The 26,401-nt window shown below is 51.3% G+C and overlaps 1 long non-coding RNA gene across 3 annotated transcripts; it reads right to left on the minus strand.

Moving 5' to 3' along the window:
- Positions 1–11,998: 11,998 nt before the first annotated feature.
- On the minus strand, positions 11,999–25,924 carry LOC132655802 (uncharacterized). Of its 3 annotated transcripts, XR_009593662.1 has the most exons (5): positions 25,788–25,924; positions 25,450–25,636; positions 25,166–25,366; positions 21,460–21,588; positions 11,999–13,387 (listed from the first exon to the last, which is right to left on the minus strand). It is a non-coding gene; the product is annotated as an uncharacterized LOC132655802 (long non-coding RNA). The 3 variants fall into 3 exon arrangements; XR_009593660.1 differs by lacking the exon at positions 25,166–25,366; XR_009593661.1 differs by lacking the exons at positions 11,999–13,387; positions 25,166–25,366 and adding an exon at positions 15,558–20,364.
- Between the last annotated feature and the right edge of the window lie 477 nt (positions 25,925–26,401).

A 26,401-nucleotide genomic window follows, 5' to 3' on the forward strand; every position in this document is an offset into this window, starting at 1 on the left:
GCAAACCTCCAGCCTAGAAGCTGGCAGATCCCGGGGTCGGGGGAACCTGGGGACTATGCAGCTTCCTTAAGTGATACTCAACAGCCTCACCGAAGCCAGCTACCGCTCCGTTGTGCTCTCACTGAGAAAATCCTGTGTTCAGACCCTTGCAAGCAAACGTTGTAACTGATAAACCTCCTCATGGAGGAGGTTTCACGTTGAACCTCAACCGAAGCTTCACTGTGTTGGTGGACAGGATGAGGATGGGCTTTCTGAAGGAAGATAGAATTGTGTGCTCCAGCTGGCAGGGGAGTAGTGTGTTTACACTGTGTAGGGGACATAAAAAGTGGTCACCAGGAAATGGAAGCTAGGATCTAAATGTTGAGTGACAGAGCAAGGCGGTATGGGGGGGACACACACTCTGGTGCTCTCCCCTTCATTTCTGTACCTCTAGCCAACCCCATGCCTGGCATGTTCCTCACTGTCTCTCCTGCCTAAATCCCACCCTTCTCTCAGGACTGAACAATGCAGGAACAACAGGGACTCTCAGCCAGAGGACAAGATTTGAGGTAACTGTCCTGTGTTCAAATCCTGGCTCTGTCAATAAGAGAAGCCAATGAACAAGCTAGTGATGATAGATAAACAAAATGAATTAGGTTTGGGCGTTTCCCATTCCCAGATTCTACTTGACAACAGTGCTCAAAGTGAGAAGTGACTTCTGGACAAGACTCAAAGCCAGGATCATTACCAGGAGGATGGTGTGCCGAAGGCCATGACCATGGAGCCTTTTGATAAGACCTCACCAAGGCTCAAGGCAGTGCCTTCTAGACCCTTCCAAAGAGACAGCGACCTACTAAGCACATATTGAAGCCCCTTCCTGTTGCACAATAAAGCTGTCTCTTGTCTACCCAAGAACTCCTTCCAAACTCCTCCAAAAGGATGGAAGTTTGCAACCTGTGAGGGTATTTTTATTTTTATTTTTATAAATAAAGTTTTATTGAGACACAGTCATGCCATCCACTTACATTTTGTTGAAGACTGCTTTAGTACAGCTTGACCATACCTACCCCTGACTTAGATGGCAAGATAAAGACAGGCCTGGGGGCAGCGATGATCACGTTTCACACTCCAGGAAGTGCGTGGGTGTGGCCATGAGACACTCCACAGCCTGGAGGCTTCATTCAGAACAGGGGTCCTTCCCTTGCAGCGCTGGGGTTCCCAAGTCAGGGAAAGGTGAGGCCAGGGTCATGGCATCCTTTTCCTGAACCTTCACACAGCCTCCCTCCTAATCTTGTATGTACGTGGTAGCTCACATGTGACAGTCAGAGGACAGCCTCAAGTGTCACTTCTTGGTTTCCACTCGATTTGAAAGCCACACTAAAGCCAGGTCTCTATCTTCTGTTCTGTCAGCTCTATCTCCTTCCTCACTCTTCTCAAGGACACTCCACACACACCCCCGCAAAAAAAACCTACTCACATTAGCTGTGGGTCCTTCCATCTGCTCTCGTGGGCTGTGTGCTCTCACACCACTGCCTCCCCTTTCCGGGCTATTCTTCCTGGGATTTTCCCTTCTCTGTCTTCACGCTCTGTGAGGCTGCAATGGTTCTTTCTAGCACTTTCCTTCACTCCCTGGTGTGACCTGCCCCCAGGGAGCCTTTATTAATTTCTCTCTTCCCTCTGTTGCCCTCTCCTCGGCCCCTCGCTCCTCACATCCATCAGCTCCCTGCACCTGCTTTAGCTGCTGCCTCCTTCTCTTGCCCTCCCAGGGGGATGGCATCCTTCCCTCAAACTGGGCTGGGAGCACTGTCCCCTTGCCTCAGAGCAGGGGCACAGGCGGGCGGAGGCTCCCAGAAGGCCGGGTTTAGATCATTTTATTTTTACAATGTCCTTGGGCTGATCAACGTGTTTTCGAGTTTGTGCGGGGCGGGGTTGCATGCTGGGTGGGAAGGGATCAAGACTGCAAAGAGCGAAATTAATATAGGTCAGTTTTCTGTGTAATGTCCCCCAAGGGTCCTGGTGTGGGAAAGCCTGTCGCCTGGGACTCAGCTCTGTAAAGGCAGCTTACCGAAGACAAGGAGGAGGCGCTGGACATGAGAGGATCCTGATGCTGTGCCGCGGCTGGCAGGTGGGAGAGACAATCTTGCTCCTTATACAATGAAAGACCCTCACCTTGACATTCAGATCCGCAGTGTATTCTCAGATAAAGCGCTTGACTTTTCCAGTCCTCAGTGGTCCTTACTTGAAAAAGAGGACCTTATTTGAAAAACTTTTCCCCAGAGAAGAGCCAAAGGCATTTGTAAGAAAGAAGAGAATGGCCGCACTTAATCTCTTCCCACCTCCCGGTCCTAGGAATTCCCATCTCACAACAGAGGAAATGGAGGCCTGATACCAAGAGGGTTAAATGAACCCAGGGGTTTTAGCAGAGCACTACAGCTGTTGCCCAGCACTGTATCTGAGGGAGGGGGACACCAGGCGACTTTCTAAATCAAGACGGGGGGCACACACAGCGCGAGGCAAAGAACTGCAAACACCATGATCATCCAACTGAGAGTGCTGGGAGGAGCCTTCACGCCAGGCTCGCAGCTGGAAGGGGCAGGAAGGAGCAGAGCAGACGTGGTGCCTGTGTCTGCAGAACACGGGACAGAAACAGGCCTGCCGGGGAGAATGAAACCAGGGAACCCAGTTTAAATCCAGGAGGTCTGTGAGGCCAGAAAGGATGGTGTTCCTGTGGAGGAGGAAACAGAGCCCACCCAGAAAAAGGAACACGGAAGAGTGTGTTCTGGCTTCATGTAGGAGACAGGGTTCATGCAAAGGTCCTGGGGCAGGAAAACACATGGGGATAGCTAGATTCAGAGGACTGGAGAGAGAGGGCTGCAGGCCAGGGGCTACAGATGGTCAGATACAGCCAGGGTACTTAGCATGTGAACCACAAAGGGCTTTAAGAAAGAAAGTGGTGTGATGTGATTTTGGTGTTTTGCCACATCCCTGTAGCTGCTGTCAAAGAGGCAGAAGATCAGATGCGAACAGGAGGGGGCCCCAGAGTAGTGTCTCAGCCAGGGATGACAGCAACCCAAATGGAGACAACACTGCCTTCTGTTTGCACAGCCCTCTTAAACTGTTCAGCCCTGAGAGGCCCCACCCATAGGACTGGAGTGAAGGGTGTCCTCCAGAGATGGAAGGGCACTTTGCAAGACTCAGCAGTGAGCGTTGGGCTCTGTTTGAAGTCCCTGCCTCACTCATGCCCATCACATGCCCCTTACGAGAGGTAAGGGCACAAGTCAAGTGGTCACACAGATGCAAGCCACAGGACTGCAAGAAGCTGATGGCTTTGAAGTTTCCACTGTGTGCTTTTAAGGGATTTTCAACTTTCAAGTTTCCCGGAACCTGAGTTTTGTTTGTTTTATGATACAGGGGCCTCTGTAGCCTAGACTTGCCCTGAACCTACTATGTAGCTGAGGATGACCTTGAACTTCTGAGCTTCTAAGGTTACAGGCATGAACTACCACATAATGGCTATTGGATGTGGATTTATTTTAATAGTGTGTGTGTGTGTGTGTGTGTGTGTGTGTGTGTGTGTGTGTAAGCCAAAATCAACCACAGGTGTCCTTCCTCGGGGGTCATCACTTTTATTCCCGCTGAGATATGGTCTTTAATCGGGTCCATGGTATCACTGATTAGTCTAAGATGGCAGAGAACCAAGCTCCATCTGTTTCCAGCTCCAGAGCACTGGGATTACAAGCACACACCCCTTGCCTGTCTTTGTGCTCGTGTATGCATGTATGTGTGTAGACGCCATGGATAAGCATATGATGTCTTCTGCAGTCACTCTTCACCTTCTTTTTCGAGACAAGCTCTCTCCTTGCTGAACCTGGAGCTGGCTGGTTTGGCTGACACACTGGCCAGGGAGCCCTGGAGACGCCCCCTGTTGGCACCCCTACAGTGCGGGGATACAGGTACACGTCACCACATCTGGCTCTTTGCACAGGTGCTGGGATCTAAAGCTCCAGTTTTCATGTTTGCATGGCAAGTCTCCTTCAGACTGAACCATCCCCAGCTCTAGCGCCCAGCTTTCTAAGCTTGGGTTCTGGGGATTGAACTAAGGTCCTCGTGGTTTGCAAAGCAAAAACGCTTTGCCAACTAAGCCATCCCCACAAAGCCTGTATCCTGACCTCTTAATCAATGTGGTGCAAACAGTATGAGTCATCTTCTAGGAAACATGGGAAGAACTAGAGAATTGTGACTGCAGATCAGGAAGGAGATTCTTGTTCTAATTCCTGTTGTTGTTTACAAAATACCCTAATAAAAAGCAACCGAGGAGGAAAAGAATTTGCTTTAGCTCTCAATTCCAGCTCTCAGTCAACCATCACAGGAAACCAAGACGGTGGTGACTTTAGTCACTTCACATCCGCCGTCAAGAACAGAGGAGACACAGATGCACACTTGCTCACTCGCTTGTGCTCAGCTTGACTTCTCTACACTTACACAGTCTAGGATCCAAGCCTAGGGAATGGCTCTGCCCACAGTGGACCAGGTCACCCCGCATCAGTTAAAGTCAGCCTTCCACAGACTTGTCCATAGGCCAACCCGATGTGGACAGCCCCTCATTGATTCCAGGTGATTCTGGGTTATGTCAAGTTGACAATAAGGTTAATCACCGCAGGGTTTTTTTTGGTGGCTTCAGCGTCTTGTCTTTAAGAAAGGGAGCTCCAAAAGAGCAATTGGTCAGCGCACAGTACTTAGGCAAATAAGATCAAAGGGAACTTCCCATGCACCCATGCCCGCTGTCTCAGGGCTGGCAGAGGTGACAGGTTTTATAGCTGTACGCTGCACCCTGGCTTGGTCTCCGGGAGAAGGCAGAAAATGAGCAGGTCTCAGGATGGGGAGGGTCCAGCTCCGGCATTGCTTTGATCTCAGCGCCTAGCAATGGAACCCTTAGAAACATGGCTAGTGATGGGGGCTGGTTCTATCTCCTTCTAGACTCACCTCACCTCCTGCTTTACCCAACCAGCAGGTTTGTCCTGACCCCCAAAAAATATGACAGGACATAGACTCTATGCCCACCTGTGCCATGGGCACTGCAACATGGCTCGGACTGTAGAGTCGTCCCCTGGGATCAGATAAGAAAGGTGCTCTGAGAGGCAGGGTTGTGTGCCCTGGTGGGTTGGGGAGTAGCCAGAGCATATTAAGGACTCAGAGCCACTGGGTGGCCTGGTTCTGACTCCCAAAGCACAGGTGACTTACGTCTGAGAGCCGCATCATACCTCATGATCCAAGCAGAGCCAGGACCCTGGCTACTGTTGAGAGAAGGTGAGGCACCATTCAGAAGCTTGGACTCAGAGCATTGAAGACCTGGCTTCAGGGCCCAATTACATGGAGGATGGAACCACAAGAAGACCCCAGCACTTTGACTCAGAAAACAGACCAGAGCAGGCTTTCGGGACTCGAGGAAGCGCTGGGAGGGGAGGCGGCAGAGCCCAAGACATGAGCTTTTGTTTCCCCTGTTTCTCCGCCTTTCATCTCAGGTGCCTCGAGTCCTGCTTGAAAATAGAGTATAAATAAATGATCAAACAATATGACAGGGCTCATTCCCTGCCAGCTGGTGACCTTGAAAGGGTCTTCAGTATGCCTTTGTTCTCTTCTGGCTCTTGTTCCACTTGTACTACTTAACAACACTCTCTGGGCCAGCTCAGCACACGGGCAGGAGCGCTGCCTCTCCCCCCTGGCAGCTTCACAGTCCGATGGCACGGTGGGCACCAAGCAGAGCCTCAGCGTGCAAGAATTCCAAGGCCGGAGGCCCCGGGAGACCACTGTGAGTCTGAGGCTCTCTCCCTGAGTGACATGGGAGTCATAGACAGAGCCGGTGAAGATGGATGTTCTCGGTCCACCTGGAGCTTACAGGCTCTGCGTTAGCCCAGGAGTTTGGGATCACGCAGTGGAGTCACAGGGTCTTCCAGCCTCTAGAGCACGGGGAGGGTGCTCGAGGTGCCAATCTATGTGCCACAGGCAGGGAAGCCTAGAGCTAGGAACTCGGGAGTTGTGAATGTGTTGCCAGCATCCATGAGCTAGTCCAATAGTCCTCAAGGGTCCTGGCATGACTTAGGAAAGGGATAAAGTCCTCACAAGCTGAAACCACATCAACATGCAGGCGCAATCACCCAGGGCTGGCTCTGGAGGAATCCGGTCTTTCTGTGTCTCCCTGAAATGAACCAGGAGAAATGCCCGGGCTGCCATTGAATGAGAGGTACCAAGCAGGGTCCAAACCCCTTCTGTGTCTTCCTAGCAACATCCCTCTGCCTCTGCTGACTGGTCCAGAAAATGGGTGCATGTTTACTCTCAGAGTGCTGAGACCAACGGTCTGAGACAACAGGTGCCCCCGTGACTTCTATTTAAGGGCCGGGTACACAGCATGGGCACACAGCAGTTTCTCAGAGCCCTCACAACCGTCTCTCCTAACAGCGCTGCTGCGGATGCTGAGGGACAATAGGTCCAGCAGTCCCTGGCCAAGACACACAAGCAGAACTACAGGACAAGGAACATGGCCCAGGGGTGAGGAGGCTGTTATACTTCCTGCTCCCACAGGCCAACCCGCCAGCCCAGCCTGCTAATACTGCTCTATGGCTGGTTCGAGCATGCTCTGCCTGAACATGAGTATCTGTCAGGTGAGAGTGAGAGGCTGAAGACAGCATGGATGTTCTTCCTGGATGCCCCGGTACTGTCCCCTAAAGGACAGGCATTGAAGACAAAAGATCACCTGCTGCATGAGACCTGTTCTCAGTGTCTGTCATACACTACATGCAGGGAACAGAAGGCCCCCACTGCAGACAACAAACCCCCAGGCCAGGCACTGGATCACGAACAGGGGGGGTCCACAGGGGCTGGCTGGAGTAGGGGAGTTTCAAGGAAGCTGCCAATGATGGTGCAGGAGGAGCCAGGGTGTAGCACGGGGCAGAAATGCCGATGATCTTGTCAGGGCTGGGTGGTAGTCCTCTTCCTAGACCCTCTTTTTAAGGAGTAAATTCATTCTCTTTCTGCTCTAGACAAGGTCCAAGACAGAGAGTCTTTCAAGATGAGTTTAGGTCAGGTGCCTCAGAGAAAGCCTGGCCCCTCAAAGGACAGTACCCCAAGACTGGACCCAAAGAGGAGAAGATGGTTTCGAGGGAGATTGCCATTTAAAATTTTGAAGTGTGCAGGATGGGTGTGGTCTGTGGGTCAGTGGCAGAGCGCTTATAAAGCACACTCCAAGGCCCGGTTTCCATCCCCAACACTGCAAAACCCAAGCAAACAGGTTGTGCGTGTGTGTGTGTGTGTGTGAGAGAGAGAGAGAGAGAGAGAGAGAGACAGACAGAGAGACAGAGAGACAGAGAGACAGAGAGAGACAGAGAGAGACAGAGGCCCAAACCTACCTCTATGTGAAGACAGCAAAGGACCTAATAGGAAAGGTTCTGTGCATGGCCACCCTGGGCAGGTGAGCTGTCCTCCTTGGAAACACTGTCAGGAATCCCATGATTACTAGAGCTCTTTCTTTGCCCCCTTTGGACAGTGCAGACAGCTGCAGGATTGGGGTCCGTCCCTCCCTGAGAGACAGGAATGGGTTCACTCTGCCCCTTGGAGGAAGCATCGTGTATTTTCTGAGCATCTTTTTGTGACCAGCCCCTGCCAGCTCTGCTCCAGGGAGACCGGGAAAACCAGTCCTTCATCCAACGGGGACAAGCAAGGGGGCATTGCTGGGACCTGAACCCAGATCTGTCCTGAGGGTGTCGTACCCTCACCTGCGATGGCACGGGGCAGGCTCAGCTCTACCCATTCACCCTGCTCTACAGAACGGCTGGGCTCATCTCCAGGGCTCACCTCTCAGCGTTTCCTGTGATCATCATTCACCAAGCCTCCTGCCCAGGAGTCTCCAATTTCACCGTTCGCTCACTGAGCAGTGGCAGCATTCCCAACCTCATTCAGGAATCTCCATCTTCGGCAGGACATGAGGGACAGCAAGGAGGTGGGGGTGGGGCCAGGGGACCGAATGGCTTCAGGGTGAGCATCTTCCTCGTGGCCACCCTCGGGCAGGGCCTTGGGCCCAGCAGGGTCCCTCTACCCCAGTGCAACCTCTCAAAGCCATGAATTTAGGTTCCTAAACCAGAGCAGGGGTGTGGCAGGAAGTCTGGACACGCCTGCTGCATAAGAGGCTCGGACAACATGGGCACTATAAGCTGAGATCTGCTAGCAGCAAGGGACCTTTTGTAAAGACCAATAAACCTAAGTCTTCTCTCTTAGTACCAAGAGAAGGCACACGAGCAGAACTGAGCCACTGGGCCCCAGTTGAGAAAGGAGTGGTGTAGCCATCCTCCTTTGGTAGTCAAAGGCGTTAGGAGGTGAATCTAGGGTCTGTTGAAATCCTTATTCTAGGGGCTGTCATTAAATGGGATAAGGTTGACAGTGGTATTCGCGGACCCATTTTCTCCTATGAGTGACTCTTTCAGGTTTTCTCTCGTCCCATCCCTGTCACACCTCCCCAGTGAAAATGCCATCGTCTCCTCTACTGGATGGATGAATAGCAGAGGCCCAGGGGGCAAGGTGACTCTCCAAAGGCAGCACAGCTAACAGGTATGTGGATGCCACCCCTCCCCCAGTCTCCGAGGCATCCCTCCAGCTGGGATATGGGCAGCACGCCCCACAGGGTAAAGTCGGTAGAGGTCCCAAGAGCTCGGCTTCCCTCCACTCTCCCTCACACTACACCGAGCCACGTGGAGCAGGCTTGGGGATCCAACAAGTTTCCACTCTCGAGTCAGCCAGAGCGAGCAACACAGACACCTGCAGCTAGAGGCTGGTGTCCTTCACACCTCCAACCACAGGCAGAATATGGTGTCAAGACACCTGGCGTGTTATAATAGAAGTAATTACTTGGCCATTAAAATTAAGACAAAAAAAGGCCATGCCTGTAATTAATACCTCTAGACCTTTTCGTGAATCAAGAAAATGCCTGCACTACTTCCTGCCACTGGGTAGTCTGAATTTATCCTTTTGCTATACGAGTTCTGGGGATCAGACTCAGGTCATTAGACTTGGCAGCAAGCTCCTTTAGCTACAGAGCCGTCTTGCTGGCCCTCAACCCCTTTTTCTTTCCAATTAAAATGTTCGCCTGATAGTTCACTGACAGTGTCATTATTTGGTGGTTGAAAGGCAGGGCCTATTATGTCGTCATACACAGTGGGATGTCCAGCCTTGACATCTGTGTGTGGACTCTGACAGTCCCCTCAGGCCTTCCAAGCCGACCAAGATGTCCCAAGACTCAGCCGAGGAGCTGCGAGATCTGGAACCTCACCTAAGAAGGACCAGGCCCCCTTAGCTGTGAATTCTTGGATGATCCCTGGCCCTCTCTGGGACCCACTGGACTGGACTCATTTAGAAGCTTGTCTATGCCTCCAGGAGGCTGACCCTCTGGCTTGAGGGCAGCTCAGGGAGTCTCGGGCCCAGGTCTAGGTATTGAATGCAAGCTTACTTGCTCAATCCCTGTGCCCACGTAGCTTCAGACTGAGGGCAGCCCAAGCTTCCAGTGGAAAAGCATCTTAGCCCATCTTGCCAAGCAGGAAGCTGAGACTTGAAGGGATGAACCCACTTCCTATCTTCCTATCAACCAGGCTCTGGGCTGGGCCACTCCCTGGCCTTGCCTCCTCCCCCGTAAGCTGCGAGAGAGAGAGAGAGAGAGAGAGAGAGAGAGAGAGAGAGAGAGAGAGAGAGAGAGAGAGAGAGAAGCAAAGGCTGCTCCCTCCCCACAGTGGAGGAAACCTCTCGTTGATATACCCATGTCACGGGAAGACAGAGACATACTCGTCATATAAACCCAGTGGTCTGACTATAAAATGTGTGAACATGGCAGTGGTGCTGATGCTGTCTCTCTGCCCACTTCAGAGGTTAGCCCCATAGGGGGAGCCTGCTCGCACATGACAGGAAGCAGTTAAGTACAGGACGGAGACATGGCAAGGCAAAGGGGACTCAGGAGAGGGCTCAATCCCAGGGTGTGAGGAGCCTGACTGGAGGAGCAGAGACAGGAAGAGGAGGTCGATGTCTCAAGAAACTCTTTATGCTGTGGGAAGCAGAGTGTGAATCCATTGAGAGACAAGTTTGGCCCATTCACCCTACCCTCCCACCCCCAGGAAAGGGCTGTGGGGCTAAGGTGAGGCAGGAGGTGAGGCCTGCAAGCTGCTGGGGACATGCCCAGGACTGCCCCAAGCAAGGGACCCACGAGTACTTGGTGAGGTGGGTTCTTCATTTTGTGTTCATGACCCACCTAACAGCCAGGGGGAACTCACCGGAAGGAAAAGAAACTGTGAAGTCACCTGGCTGAGCAGAGTGGGGGTGTACCAGCACATAGTAGGTACTCAGTGGCTTTATGGATGAACAGAGGTGAAGCCAGGGTCACTGCAGGTTCAGGACCCCAAGAGAGGAGTCTTCCAGCCTATCTCCCTCCAGTTTCTTCACCACGGGTGTTTATCAGCCCTACTATGTTCCAGGCACTTTCTGCTGTAATTTGTTTTTTTAAAGGCGCACAGCGGCGCTCTGAGGCATGACAGGGGAAGAATCTTTACCCCTTGTCGTGCACTCCATGAGAAAGCGCAGAGCTGGAATTTTGACTCAAATTTAACTAACTCCAGAATCATTTTTTTTTTTTCCTTAGTCATTCCATTTTTACTGATTCTCAAAACTCCAGCCTCAGGAATTTGCCTCTTTAGTTTAACCATCTGTTGTTCAATATTTGAGGTCTGTGTTATGGTATCCCATCAGACATTTACACTGTAGTATGAATGCATATTTTGATAAGAGCATCTGGGTTATGCATATGTTAATAAAATGCCCGCATTAATATTATTACTGTGTTAATGGTAACACTCTAACAGCTACTACTTGTCAGGACCATTATGAGCCCTGTAAAGTCATGAAATCGTTTTACCCTTACAACCCTCTGGAACAGTGAAGATGACATTTCAACAAAGATTCAAACCACCACCGCCCCGCCTCCCCCTGCCCCGTTGCCCTGACTTAGCTGGGAAGAGCCTCCCTCCTGCCTTTCTATGAAAACAAGCCCTACAGACCCAGCTGTCCCAGGAGACGGAAACTCTGTAACCTTGAACATCTCCCTTGAATGTCCCTGCTGAGCAAATAGTCACCAGGTAATAGGGATGCCACTTCTCCACATAAAATAACTGAGTGATTTTCTGAGTCACTTAGTCCAAGGAGGTGGCTCTGGAATGGAGGGCTTCCTAGCAGATTCCCTACCCCACAGGAAAACTATCAAATGAAGAAAGAACTCAGAGCTTTCCAGTGTCCCGAACAAGCATCACTAAAAGATGCCGAAGACACCCACACAAGGGAGCAATCATGACCTTGTGTGGCCCCACGGCTCAAGTTCAGAACAACGAGGAAACAGGAGTGTGGATGGACCAATCTCTGGCCGAGTCAGATGACAAAGGCCAGCAGGTCACTCTCCCACTAAGACTCAGCCCAAATCTCATTTCTAGGCATCTAATCCCAGCTACTTGGGAGGCTGAGGCTGGAGTATCACAAGTTCAAGCACAGCTTGGGCAACTTCCTGAGACCTTGTCTTGGAATAAAAAGTAAAAAGATGTCTGGGAATGGATGCATACTTGCTTAACATGAGCCAATGTGATTCTAGATTCAATCCAAAAAAGTCCAGGGGGCGGGGGAGGTCTTCCCAAACTGTCCAGCGTGCTAAGTTGCTCGCAGCCTTATTTACAATCATGAAGAATGGCTGCACCCTTCACACAGGCAGCGGGGAATTAGTCACAAGTTCTTCTATCCCGTTTGCCCTAGATATGGCGTCCACTGGATCATTCTCTGCCCTGGACAGCTCCTTGGGTTTTAAGCCTCTATGTTACTCCACATCTTAAGGCTCTCCTTAAGGACCCTATTATTGTCCGTGCCAATTCCATCCATGTGGTACAGTAAGGCACTTGGGGGTGGGGGGAGGAAAGAGAAAGGCACAGTCCCACAACTTTTATTACACTCCATTGTCTCTTTTATTATCCGTTGTTAATCTCTTGCGTGACTGGCACATAATTGAGTTTTATTATATGGTTCCCTGTGTAAGAAAACCACAGCAATAAGGTTCTGGACTGTTGGTGCTTTCAAGCTTCTGTTGTCCCTCATGGAAGGAGCCACCCCTTATCCCAATGCCCTCTCTTCTATTGTCTGTCACCTTCGGACGCACAGCCCAAAATGACCCAGAAAGGTGGACAAGTCACCTTTAGAAGACTGTCATCCCGCCGAGACCTAATGTGTCCAATGAAGAGAAGAGGGGTCAAACCAGGGAGCCAAGCCAAATGGCTCTAATACTGATCACTTCTGACTTTTTACCTAAGACTTAAGACCCTCCAAACCCCACATTGTCTTCTCTTTTCTTCTTAAAGACATCATCTCATGTAGCTCAGGCTAGCCCCTAACTCCCTCTGTAGCCAAGGATGGTCTTGAACTTCTTATTGTCCTGCTGAGTCTACTGAGTGAGTGCTGGGATTAAGGGCAGATGCCATCAGGCTGGGTTTACGCATGCTGGGGGTTGAAGCTGGGGAGTCCTACATGCTAGGAACTCTGTCAATTGAGCTGCATTGCCAATACCCCAGAGACAAAGCCTTACATCTAAGTTATTGACTCTTCACGAATCCCTAGCCAGTCTATCAGCTTACCCAAGCAGTGTGCCCAGCCTCCAGCTCCTTTGTCCCCCGTGACCATGGAAAGCTACTGCCCAGGTAGCCCAGGCCAAAGAGAAGCAAGGTTGCTCAAGAAACACAATCTAGCAGCCCAAGGATCCCAGACATCTCGGTCCCATAGCCAGGCACCGCAGAGACGTGACATCTGCAGCCAGGCTTTACACAAGTCACCGTTCTGTCCCTCCATCTCCCACATCCCACTCACCAACACCCCAAGAGTCCTCCTAAACCCTGAGCAGGGCTCTTGTCCATTTTCTCCTCCTTCCGTCATTGTGATCCATATTCCCAAAGCTTGCCCAAACACTGCCGACGAGTGTGAGAGTGAAAGCAGTTGAGAGCGAAAAAGAGAAAGGCCAGGACGCTTGTCCACACACAGCCTGTTCTTCCTGGGGGGGGGAGGTTTGCTGGAACACACTTCATTTCATGGACTCTCCTTTGAGGCCACTGAGTGTTCTGACGCCATTCCAGCATGAAGATTCAGGGTCGGTTCTCCCTTACGTGAGCTCAACAACTGTTTACACCCCAAACCTCACTCACCCACAGTGAACACTCCAGGCACCATTCTAAATGCTGTGCCACCTTCCCAGATTTGTGGGGGCTCTGGGTAGCCTACCTCTAAGGCACACCCATAGGTCGTCTGTAGAGAGGGTCCATCTGTACAACTGTTGAACTTGACACTGGCGGAAACAAACCTAAAACAGACGCAGCGTATCAGGAACTGCCACCTGCTAAGCACACGGAACACGAGTTTGAGGCAAGCAGTCGACCCTGACGGTGACCTTGACAAGCTGCCTCACGATGTTCCTCTGAAGCTTGACAACAGGTCACTGAGGCCCAGAGGTCAGCGTCTCCGGTCACCATCGTGTTTCCTCCAGCTCTCAAAACTTGCAAACCCGCCTGCCGCCACTGTCTGCAGGGAGGACGTCTTAGAGCGGTATAGATCAATTGGAAAAGTGGATTATCCCCAGTTAGTGACTAATAATAAGATAATAACGCTATAGCCGCCCTCAAAAGTGCGTAGGAGCTGAAGAAAATGTGGCAAGAGCCGAAAAATTGAATTAAGTTATGCAAAAAAAAAAAAAAAAAAAAAGGAAAAGAAAAACCAAAAGCATGCGGCCTTGTGAAGAGGCAAAGAGCAGTTAATTTAGCGTCAGAATTAAATTACTCCTCTGTTGTAGATGAATTTAGCGTGGCAAAATGAAGAGGAATGCATTTAAACAATCATGAGTTTATAAACCCAATAAATCGTCGGGATCTCCCTAACACGTCTTAGTTCGCATTTTTAACCTATAACATCTTCCCTCGGTCCTTAGCATGGCCGAGGCTGTGTGCATCGCTCTTCAGCACTAAGCCCAACTCTGTCTACCAATTGCTTCCTATTTCTAAGCCTGCACCTAGCATTCACATATATACACACTGTACATTGTTTCCAGAGAACGGACTTCTAGGAGCCTGGTCACACCCCAGCATCCTGCTCCCAGCACACTACCACCAAAAACAACCCACTATAGGCTTGGGGATGGGATGATGGTGAGTGGGGCTGAAGAGCCACAGAGCTGAGCCACTCATTCGCCATGGCCTGGAGCAGGAACCAGACCCCATGGGCCTAGCTCTCCTCATCTGTGAAATTGTCCCCCTCAGGGGTCCGCTGTGAACATCTGATAAATGACGGGGATTGAGGCAGGTCCAACAAAACCTAGAATATAGCAGTAGTGTGTGCACGGTGTGTGTGTATGGGGTGTGTGTGTGTGTGTGTGTGTGTGTGTGTGTTGTGCTGTGTTTGTTAAGGCTTGCATGGAGTGCCTGGGAATGCTCCAGGAGAAAGGGAAGAGACGAGGGAGGACTAGAATGAAACAAAGCTCAGGACACTAAGGTAAGTTGTGCTGTGTGTGTGTAAGAGAGAGAGAGAGAAACAGGATGCTGACATGAAGGGCAGCACTGGTTTAACAGCTACAACTCTCAGGGTGGAGGATGAGTGGATCTGAGGAGAGGAAGCAGCAAGAACACCCAGATCCAATTGTTCCCTGACAGAAAGCTCCATCCATCTTAGACACCAGGATAACAGGAGAATTCAGACCCAACGTAAGATGATCAGTCTAGGTCCGTGTTGAAGAAAGGAGAAATAGGGGCAGCTAGACCACGTGGAAAATTAAAACACAGCCTGAGGGGTGCTGATGAGGAAGTGGCCCACAGAGCAGGACAAAGACAGAATAGAGCTATAGCCAAGCCTTCAGGAGCCTCAGACGCATATCAGAGCAGGAGTTTCAATCCAGTGGGAAAAGGAAGCATTGTTTATTAATGATGCCTGTGCAAGCCACTATCTTTTGGAAGCAAGTTAAAACCTCATGTTACATTATACACGTAAACCCCAGGAGGACTGGAGAGCTAACAGCCAAAAACATTTTTAAAGCAATAGATATCTTGAAAGAAGATGTAGGAGATGGCAAAAAAAATAGTCTCAGGTATCAAAAGTAATGTTTTAAAAGAAAGACACCGGGCTGGGGAGCTGGCTTGGGGTAAGAATGCTTATCCTGCAGGCATGAGGGCCTGGGTTGAATTCCCAGCACCCATGTAAAAGCCGGCTGTGGTCACTCATGTTCCTAATCCCAGAGGTGAGAGGCGGAGACAGGAGGATTCCTACAGATGGATGAGCAGCCCACCTACCAAAAGGTCCAGCTTCTGGCTCAAAGGAAACCCTGTCTCAAGTCGGTAAGATGGGAAGTGATAGAGCAAACATCCCTACACCCTCCTCTGATGCACACACACACACGCACACATACACACACAACCCACCCCTGTCACCACCCCACGATACAATGATTATTTAAAGATAAAATTTAAATAGACATTTCATTACACAAGCGTTACTTTTATGACAACAGGTATCATTTATAAGGTCAATACAAAGACTAGCAATTTGAGCTTATGACTGTTTGGCACACCTAAAAGTTTGTCACCCTAAAAGTTAACGCCCACACATGTAAAGAGCCGCCACAGACTTATCATGGGCAAGGAGGGTTGGAGTTAGGGCAAAGATGATTCGAGGCGAGGCATGGAGCACGGCTCAGCGGTCGGCACACGGATTAAAGATGAACCACTTTTACCGGAATTTGAAATTGTAGGGGCGGTGAGATTTCACGTTGTCTCCATCACTCAGGGGGAAAAAATCCCCAGGGGGGCTAACAGCTACTGTAGGAGGGACTTGCAGGAGAAGAGCTGGTTCTTGAGTAACTAGAGACAGTGTGGAGTGTTACAAGGTTTTCTGGCGAGCAATCTGGCAACACCGCCTGTCATAAAAAATGCATGTTCCCTTTCGTAGAATAACCCCACAACAGGAACTGTATTTGGTGGGGATAAAAGCTCTGGTTGGAGAATGCGCGCACGCACGGGAGAGCTTACCGTAGCAGTGTTTGGGGCAGAGGATAAAAATGGGAAATAAAGAGAATGCCTTTTGGCGAGAAAAGATTCGATGGGGAAATCAGAGCACTCAGTGAGATATTGCCATTTTAAGACTGGGCCTGAGCTGGGCAATGGTGGCCCACGCCTTTAATCCCAGCAGCCTGGAGGCAGAGGCAGGTGGATCTCTGAGTTTGAGGCCAGCCTGTTCTACAGAGTTAGTTTCAGGATAGCCATTCCTGCAGAGAGAAACCCTGTCTCAAGAAAGTAAGAGGCTGGAAGGATGTTGGGCCTGAGTATGCCGCAACCCTGGAGAGGGTCCCACTAGGGTGGCTGTTTGAATGGGGAAAGAGAGACGAAGTCCCAGTGCCCCCTATGGTCCTCGCAGACATGTGTGTGTGGGTCTGTGACGCTGGCTCCATGGCTGTGGCTCTGATGTGTGTTTTGTGAATGTGCACGTGTGGAAACAAAGCTGTCGACAGGGGCACGAGAGAGAGAGAGAGAGAGAGATGACCGTAGAGAGGAGATGACAAGAAGGCTGGAAGGGGACCTGCCTGCAGGCTTGAGCCGGTTAGTGGCTGTTCCCCGGTTGTCTGCCTGTGTGGTCACACGTAAGGACTAAGGGGGCTGTAGAAGGCACAGAAAACTGGCAAGCCTGTCAGAGAGGGAGAGGAGTGTGCCCTCTGCCTGCTGAGAAGAGTAGTCTGCCGGTGACAGCATGGGATCAGAATCCACAGCTATAGCTCAAGTGCAGTGGGGGGAAACACTGAGGTCTCCATCCTCCCTGGAGCATCCTCTCGACCCCATGGTCCCCGGGCTATAATTAACCCTTGCTGAACCAAACAGTTGCCCTGATGAAGAAAGTGGGGCTCTGAGAATGAGAAGCACCTTCCCACAAGCCTCTGAAGCTCAGACCCCGTGTTCTGGTCACCACCCAGTCACCATGGCCTCTCAGGGTTTGTAGAATCTCTGTAGAGCAGGGCAAAGCCTTGGCTAAGCACCAGAACCCAACCCAGGGAGGAAGTCAGGGGCTCAGTCGACACCCCTCATCACTCTGCCCTCCACAGGGCTGAGTGGCTTGCACAGCCGCTCCACACTCTTGAAGTCAGTCTGTGCACCGGCCGACACTTTCGGACAGGGAGTGAGCAGTGAGCAGACTACAGCTCTAACATTTGCTGGCTATTCGGCTTGGCATGGTTACCTCTCCCCCGCCCCCACCGAGCCTCAGTTGCCACCCAGGTCTTTATAGCAGGCTAGAAGAACATGCCCAGGGCACAATAGATGATCCCCAAATAGGGAGTCCTACAGTGAGAGAAGCTCAGCAAGGGTGCTGTTAAGAATTTTCTGTGGCCCACCTTTCTGCGCCTCCCCCTGCCTGACACTTTTCAAATCAATGCTGTATCTAAGGAGGTCTCTTCTGTTCAAATCCTGAAAGATGCAAAGGCCAGGGATGAAGATGTCTCTCAGGCAGAGTGCTTGCCTGGTTTGCATGAAGCCCCGGGTGTGGTGGTGCATGCCTGTAACCCCAGCCCTTGGGAGGTGAGGGCAGGAAAATCAGAAATTCAAGGTTCAGGGGCTGAAGAGGAGCTCAGTGGTTAAGAGCCCTGGTCTTCCAAAGGACCTGGGTTTGGATCCCAGCACCCACATGACAGCTCACAACTGTCTGTAACTCCAGTTCCAAGAGACCCAAGCCTTTTTCTGGACTTTTCACCCATGGGGTGCACAGACATACATGCAGGCAAAGCACATGAAATAAAAGTAAGCCCGAGAGGAAGAGAAAGAAAAAGAGAGAGAGAGAGAGAGAATTTGGAGGTTATTCATGGCTGTATAGCAACTTTGGGGCGACATGAGATCCTGTTTAAAAAGAAACAAATAATGGAAAGGGGGTATAATGGTATCATAAACAAGGATTCAGCACCTAAGAGCCTGGGTGGACCTAGCTCTGTCTCAGGCCTCTCCTGGTCTGAGGCCTGAGGTCACAGCAGAGAGGGCTGTTTGGGGAAAGCAGCAGACTGACTCACTGTCCATCCACCTCCATTTATTTCTTCTAGGACCAGTACATCAGGGACCTGGCTAGGCCACGCCTCACAGGTACTCCAAAACCCTCAGTGATCTTGGTCACATGTCTGAAAAGCTGGGTCAGCTACATAGCTGGGATCAGCCCTCAGAAAGAGCCTAGTGCATAGCAGGGAGGAGCCATGAATGTCCCCACTGAGAAGTCTGCATTCATTGTTCTCTCCTCGCTGTGTTCAAATTACCTTGCAGAAACAGCAGAAGGGGAGAAAGGTTTGTTTGCTCACAGTTTCAATCCTTCATGGAGGGAGAGGCAGGGGCCTCTCCCCTGTGGCCATCTGAAGTGAGGCCTGCTGCTGGTTCACATGACACAGACCAGGAAATAGGGAAAGAAGGAGGCCAGCCCTCCATCAGCTTTCTCAGCTTCCTTTTTCACTCTGTCCAGGCTCTCAGCCCGTGGCCTGATGCTGGCTACATTCATGGCCAGTCCCTTCTGCTCAGTTGGTCCTCTTGGGAAGGCTTTCACAGACATGCTCATGTCCCTCTGACAGTAAAGAGAGACTACCAAAGAGCCCATGTCCCAGCCTCTGATGACTGAGGAGTGAGAAGGAAGCCAGGATTTCTCAAGCCTTCAAGCCCTAGGGCCATCTGGATAGAACAGCCTACTGCTCTCTCTGGCCCTACATCTCAGCATTTCTGTACCTCCTTCCCTGTTCCCAAGGCCCAGAGTTCCATCTCTGCCAGACTCAGAACCCATCAGCCCACAGATGATCTATGCCCTTTGAGACTGCAAGTGGGGGAAGCGGGCTTCCAAATGACAGGACCAGCGTGTGTATTTTCCACTCATCTGGAAGTAGGGTAAAAGGACACCTTCTCCAGGAAGCTCTCACCACCGTTCCCTGTCATCCATCCTGCCCCACGGACCTCAACATTTAGTCTTGTTCCTCCACGTGCCCCCTTGTTCCTCCTTGAGCTTAGCACCCAGTGGACACCAGGCTACATCCATGGCCTCCCTGGCCTGTCCTCCCCTCCCCCTGGCCCTGGTCCCTCCTGGCACACTGGGGAATGATCTGTAGCTTCCACCCACTCTCTGTGATCACAGCTGCCGGCTGTGTGGTCGATTGCTTAGCATCCGCCTCTGGGAAGGTCTGTCCAGGAGGCAGACACCCACTGCCTCATGTACTGATGTGCTCCGCCGGCTTTGGTTTTCTGTCCCAAATCACTTCACCTCGAGGCCCTCTGCCTAAAAATCATTTCCAGGGGCCCCTTTGGCTTCTTACGCCATCATTTGGCTCATGGTTACCAGTTCCTCAAAGCCCCTTTCTGATGCCAAGCCTCCCTCCTCCTCCCCTCACCCACCATCCTGTCACCCACACTATGCTGAGTGACGCTTGGCTATGTGAGTCCTGAGTGGGGACCACGTCTTTCCTACTTTTGTGTTTTATTCAAAGCACACGCTGCCGACGGGAGCTTAACACGCAGCTAATATTTATTCAGGGCTTACCATGGGAGGACTGCAAGTCCGCGTTCTCGCTCTTTTATTTAATTATCAGAACAAGTACCTCGAGGCAGGTGACACTGCCCCACTTTTCAGACAAGGTGGGAAGCTGTCACCTTCCCAGGGTCTCACTGCTAGGAGGCATTAACTCTGGGGCCTGACCCTCAGGGACCACCCCTCAGCCACATCCATCCCCGTCACCCCAGCAGTCACCACCTCTGTGATCTGAGATTCATTGGCAAGGTCGCCTCTGGTCTTTCTTCCTTGCCACTAGATAAGCCCCGCACTGCCCCAGTACCTCTGAAGCCTTCCTGATCCTCTCTAAGACCCCTTCTTCAGGCAGACCTCCCAACCCTGCCCCCATCCGTGTTGGTATCTCAACCAACCGTCATCATTTCCTTCTCCCGGGATGCTCAAGCCTCCACTTCCCTCCCTACAGGCCCAGGGCATTACCATTGGATTCATGTGTGTTTACTGAGCACCTACTGTGTGCCAGACACTTTCCATGAGACAGAGATCATAACAGTCACACAGCGCAGCCCTGGAACTAACACCCTAAGGAAATAAACACTTATGAAAAGCGAGGGTATGTGCAATGCTGAAGAAGAGTAAAGATGAGCCAGTGAGGGCCACCTTTACTGGGTTGCTGCTTTCTGAACAGATACCCGTAGGAGATAGGCAATAAGCTAGTTTCTAGAGATGAAGCTCCCTGGCAGATGATGCTGATCCAAAGGTTATGAGGTCACCATGGGGCCAAGAGACCTAGAAACATCCAGAATGAAGAAGAAGAGGACCTGTGAGGTGGGGAGGGGGATGCTCAGGATAATCCCCATTCTCCCTGAACCTCCTCAGCCAGTTCTCTCCTTCCTCTCTGTGGGTCCTGAGAATCAAACCCAGGTGGTCAGGCATGGCAGCTGCTACCTTTACTGAGCTGTGAATACCTCTGTGTCTCTTCTCTACTCACAGCGGCCTCCTCCTCCTCTTCCTCTTCCCTCACACTCCGCTCTGGCTGCCCTTTGCTCTCCCTGCCATGCCATGCCCCATCACGTGCCCTTTCGATTTGAAATGTTCCCCTCTGTAACTATGTTATTAATTTTCTTTCATGGGTGGCTCAGCTCCTGGGGAATCCCACACCCACCCTCAAGCTGTGATTCATGGCTCTGGCTGGGGGTGGGGGTGGGGGTCCTGGGGGAGAAGCGACTTCTCTGCAGGGATTCTTGCCAGGGGCACCTCCACAGCAGAGCTCAGCTTTCTGCTGTCCTCGGGCTCAGGACAAGTCACGTCCCCAGTTTATGAGCTGGGTGACCCATTGCCCCTAGCCCCCAAGGCTTGCTAGAGACAACTCCGAGCATCTTCTTCCCCCAGCCTTCGGATAACTACCCTGCTTGGGCCTTCATGTCTCAGAAGCCTCATGAATGGCACTTTTTCCTGTCGCCCCAATCACACTCCAATGGCCAAGGTCAGGCCCTGAATCTCCTGACTTCCGAGTGCCTCACACACCCTGCTCAGTCACGGTGAGCACAACGCACTTCAGGTATTCCGAAAGTAGTGACCCAGCAACTCTAAGCTCTGGCAACTTCTAGGTGTGGGGGCTTCCGCAAGGGACAAGAGACAGCACCCGACATCCAGAGAAGGAATGCAGGTGGGAGATACCTCAGACCATTAGAGAGAGTGTATCAGGCTGCGAAAAGCACCACAGCCGAGGCGAAAGAGGCCTCGGTGTCTGTGACCACTTACGCAAGCACATGATTACACCTTCCGGGAGGTGAGAGAAAGCAATGCCAAGATCCAAACATATATGCTTGGGAGGAAATGGCAAGTGCAGGGCATCAAAGCAGGTACCATTCCCGCACTTACAGATGAGGCTGAGCCCAGAGGGGCCACATCTCTGCCTGGAAACACACGGGAAACAGGCAGCAGAATTGGGTTCCAGGCCAGGTGCATTTGGCTCCACAACTTCTTCTGCCCCCGACTTCCAGCTTCCTCCTGGGCAAGATAGAGCCAATGGGTACCTGTTGCCTGGGGCACCACACTTTCCAACTGGGCTGTCCTCTGCAGTGGCTGGTCATGTGGCCGTGCTCAGAATTCTGCTCCCCTCTTGACTACTTGTAACCTCTCCTTCTGACATTTAGGGGTCTTCTGGGCACCAAAAACCCTCCTGAGCCCCCTCTAGGTTGGGACTACGTGATTACTACCCTGGGCTTCAGTGTCTTTTGTTCACTCATCAAACCCGCATTGCAGGCCTACTATATCCCAGGCAACCTTGCACATCAGTCTGAAATACCAAATGCAAAATGAAGCGCTACAAGAGTATGCGCTGAGTAGGAAAACACATTTGATTTCAAACACCTCTGGATCTTCCATACAGACTGTGGTGTCCCGGGTTACTCGACCTCTTTTCAAGATCTTTGGTTTAAGTATTTTAATCCTGGCAGTGTCCCTAGCCCCTCAGCATATTGTCTGGAGCAGAGACAGCACACATTTGAATTTTTACCTGGGTATAGGCATCCTTTTTTAGTGTGCACCTACTATGTGCTGGACTGTGTTCTAATGGGTTGGAACCACAGCATGAACACAGTGGAGAAAAATCTCTGCCTTGGTGAGATTTGCATTCTGCTGGGAATAGAATGGAATCAAATGAATGATTTGCATCCCTAATTAATTAATTAGCATGCAGAGAAGAGAGAGAAAGAGGAACGTGGAGTGTCGGGGTCTTAGAACATGGCAACCAGCTACACGACAGAGGCAGATGTCCCAGCTTTCCACCCCTTGTACCAGCTCCTTCCTCACATCACCTGCCTCAGCGTGGGTACCTGGCTCACCCCAGATGCTCCTGAACCACCACACTTTCCAACCTGAGATCCCCTATTCTGACCAAGCTACCTCATCACTGGCTTGGGGACAAGCCTCATCAGCCTAGCTGTCTCCTGCTCCAGGCTCACTTGAGACCTTCCCTTTAGGATGTTTCTTCTGCTCCAGCATCTTCTCCAGGACTGCTGGGCACTCCCCACCACTGTGTTAGCACCAGCCATACTTGGTTGCTCTGTTTTCTTGTAACTGCTCGGTCATCTCTCCTCACACATCCGAACCTTTCACAGGCCATTTCCCCAGCCTAGAATGTTCTCTCTTCTCAGATCCCAGCCCCCATCTTGGTCTAACTACTTCTTTCTGCTCTGTGACCCCACAGAAAAAGATCCCCCCTCTCTGTATGTGTTCACTTTCTAACTCTACCCAGCTTCAGATTCTCAGGGATCCTCCTGCCTCTGCCTCCTGAGTCCTGGAAGCAAAGGTGTGCCCTGCCATGCCTGACTCATTCCTTCATTTTTGCAGAGATGGTCCCTTCCACCAGGAGTTAGCACAGTGCCTGACACACAGGAGATGCTTAAGTTGAGATTTAAAAACAAAACAACTGAATGAATCCTCTTTGGACTTGTAAGTGGCAGTTGAGTCACTTCAAAGTGTTCAAATCTCTGCAGACCCACGCACTTGACCTATGACCTGTGACCTTGGGATGTGACCTTTCTGGGCTTTTGCTCAGCTGAAGGAAAAGCTCTTAGCACAGAATTGAGGGTTACTTGAACTGAGTGTGGCATGTGCGTGAACACACCTGACACCTGGAAGTTTCTCTGTACATGGCAGCTGAGAAGCTGTGATAGTCTTGGTACAAGGCCCTCCCTCAGAACGCTCGGAACTTGGGTTCAGCCTAGATGATGGATTAGACTCCAGAGTCTGTCTCTGACTAAGCATGAAAAATAATGCCAGATACTTGCATTTAGGTGGCTCTATTTCCTCACCTGTAAACGGGAGTAAGGTGACTCCCTTTCAGCCTGGGTCCGCACCCAGTAAATGTCAGCCGATGATATGGCTATTAATGCACTACTTAGATAACCACAGCATAAGGCTCGTGCCCCCAGTGCTTGGCAAATGAAAAGACAAGTTTACAGAGAGGTTAAAGTAACTGTCCAAGGTCAAACAACGAGGAAATGGTAGCCTTGTGCTTCAAGACCAGGTCTGCTGCACCCAAACCCCACGTTATCTCCACTCCATCAAAGAGTCAGCTCAAAATAGGCCTGTGGCATTTCAGCTAATTTCCTCTAAGCCCTTCCTAAGTAACAAACTGCAGGCACACAAAGCCGCTCCCTAGACGTCCATTCAACAGCCTCTAAGTGCAGGTGCCTGGTGCCTCCCGAGCAGCAGAGAGGGTCTGAGAGGACCAGCTCTCCCAGGTGGCCTTTCCTGGCCTGCAGAAGGACCCTATGACATATAACTCATTTGGAAAGGTGGGGAGGGTCGTGAGACAAGAAGTGTGCAGAAGATGAAAACAGAGAGCTTTCTGGGTATAGAATGGGGTAAAGGAATTAGAGGCATTCCCCCATCTGTATTCCAGGCTCTTTGCCTTTCTTCTGCCATATGAAGTCCACATGGCAGCTGCTTGAGCATCATTTACCAAGAGTCCACCATGGATCTAGAACTTCCTTGGGTCCCAAAGTCATAACAGAGAACATGACTCAGCTCTTGACCTCAAGGGATTATGTGGCAAAGAGGAGGTCACAGCATGGTTAAGTGTGATCAGTGTGGTGACCAAGGCCATAGCAGTGTGGCCAGCAGTGAAAAGCAGAGAGTAGCTGAGAATCTCTGAACAGAGTGGACAACACTGAAACTAAGTCTCCAGGAGGCCAACTTGGACAGAGTAGGGCAATGTCCCAATTCCCGAGTGAAGCTGTGTCCCTGGGGCTATTCTCTCTGCAGCAGTCTCTGCTGTCTGCACACTGACTGTGGAGACCGTTTCTCTCCCCCCTCCATCCCTGTTGTTTTTCTGGTGACGATCTGGCCAGAAGATGAATCAAAGGCTGCAAATGCTACAGCCACTGTCAGCAGTTCCGAGGCTAACAGAGTCCATGGACAGACTCTGTCCTTCCGAGCAGCAGGTTCAGGGGTTGGTGTTAAGCAGGGAAAAGAGATGAGGAGTGTTTCTGCCCCCACTGCATGGGCAGGTCAAAGGCAGCCAAGGTGACAAGCGTCAGTGAAGGGAAATCTCTCAGACACGTAAGGACGTGATTTCAGAAGCCTTGATATCTGCCCCTCACATCTTCCTTAAGGGTAGCTGCCCAAGAAAAACACTCACCCGAGCCACCACTCAACTGCCCCTAGGATGAGCAATAGCACAGCTCATTCCCCAGATGCCAGGACCCACTCCCTAGACCAGAAAGACAGCTCTCAGTCCTCAGAAAGGTCCTTTCAGTCTGAGGAGGGAACAGAGATTGGGAGAAAAGGAAGTTTTATGCAGGGCAGAGGAACAGGTAGTTTCTACCTGTGACCGGGAAGATGAAAGCACAAAGTCAGGCACTGGGATTTATACCCGAGGAACCACTTCCACTTCCGCCATCTTCTGTGTACACTCCTAATCTCTGGATCACAGAGAAATTACCAAGCAGGTCATCTTGAGACAAAACGAGGGGGTGGGATTACTAATTACGAACTCAAACCATCTCTCTACACCCGTCAATGGGCTTATTGGATTCATAGCTTTCTCTAGCCCTTTTCCCCCAAAGGGAAGACCTACCCTAGAGCCTCGTATGTTCTCCTTTAATTAGTCACAGAAGTGATTGGAGAAAACATATCATCCACAGCATCAAATATCATTGCTGTGCTTTAGTTTCCAGGGTCACATTAAGGAAAAGTTGCACACACCATCTGGAGAGGGGGCACAGGAATCTGCCGGGGCTCACGGTTCCGCTGAGCAAAAGGGGGCTCCTGTCTTTCCCTGTTCATAACAGAGAGGCTTTAGAAGAAACTCTCAATCTCATTGATGAACGACGGGGGAAACTTGGAAAGATGCACACTCACCCACTTTTCCTGAAAATATTCTTAGCCTTGAGATGAGCATCATAGCCCAAGCTCCAGTTACCAGCCACCTTTTCCTCATCATTTCACGTGAATAACCCATTCCAAAATGTCTACTGGCGGAAGCAAGATGTAGAATTTCCCAGAAAGCTACAGGGAGGGAGTCACAGATAAAGCTATGCAAACACCCCTGTTGACCAGAAAGAGAAAAAGATCAAGAGGGGAATGAGGAAGGAGATGCACCTGTCTAGCCAACGAAATAAAACAACCTCCCCTCCCCAAAGAGAGTGGAACCCATAATTAGGGGGGCAAAAGCACCTAGAGACTATGTTTGTAATTACCCTTCCAGGCTCTCTTGCAGGCGGAGAAGCAGCTGATTGAAGTTTTGTGGCAGTCTGACTGTGATGGGAGGACTGTATTTGAAGCTCTGGGCACGTAGCGATGGAATGAGAAGGAGGCTGATCTGGAAGAAACACCGAGGGGGGGAGGGAAGAGGAGAGAAAGGAAGAGAGAGAGAGAGAGAGAGAGAGAGAGAGAGAGAGAGAGAGAGAGATTGCCAGCTACGCCTTCCTCTCAGCTCCAGGAGGCCCCGGACAGCACTCATTCCGGAACTGTGGAACAGGAGTCAGGAAGGCCAGGCAGCTCTGCGCTCGGCCCCCGGCCTGGCCCGTCCCCGGAGGACAGAGGCCCCGTGGCCCGGGCCCCACACCTGGCTGGCTACAGAGCGCAGGGAGCGCACAGAGTGGGGAGCTGTCCAGTTCAGCACCACGGCGACGCAGTAGGTGGGCGCTCCTGCTCCGAGAGCTGTCCAGTCCAGCACCGCGGCGATGCTGTAGGTGAGAGCGCCCGGCCGCGGGGAGCTGTCCAGTTCAGCACCACGGCGATGCAGTAGGTGGAAGCGCCCGGGCAGGGAGAGCTGTCTGTTTCAGCACCTCGGCGATGCTGTAGCCGGGAG

Source organism: Meriones unguiculatus, chromosome 8 (genome assembly GCF_030254825.1).
Source record: "Meriones unguiculatus strain TT.TT164.6M chromosome 8, Bangor_MerUng_6.1, whole genome shotgun sequence".
NCBI classification, from domain to species: Eukaryota; Metazoa; Chordata; class Mammalia; order Rodentia; family Muridae; genus Meriones; species Meriones unguiculatus.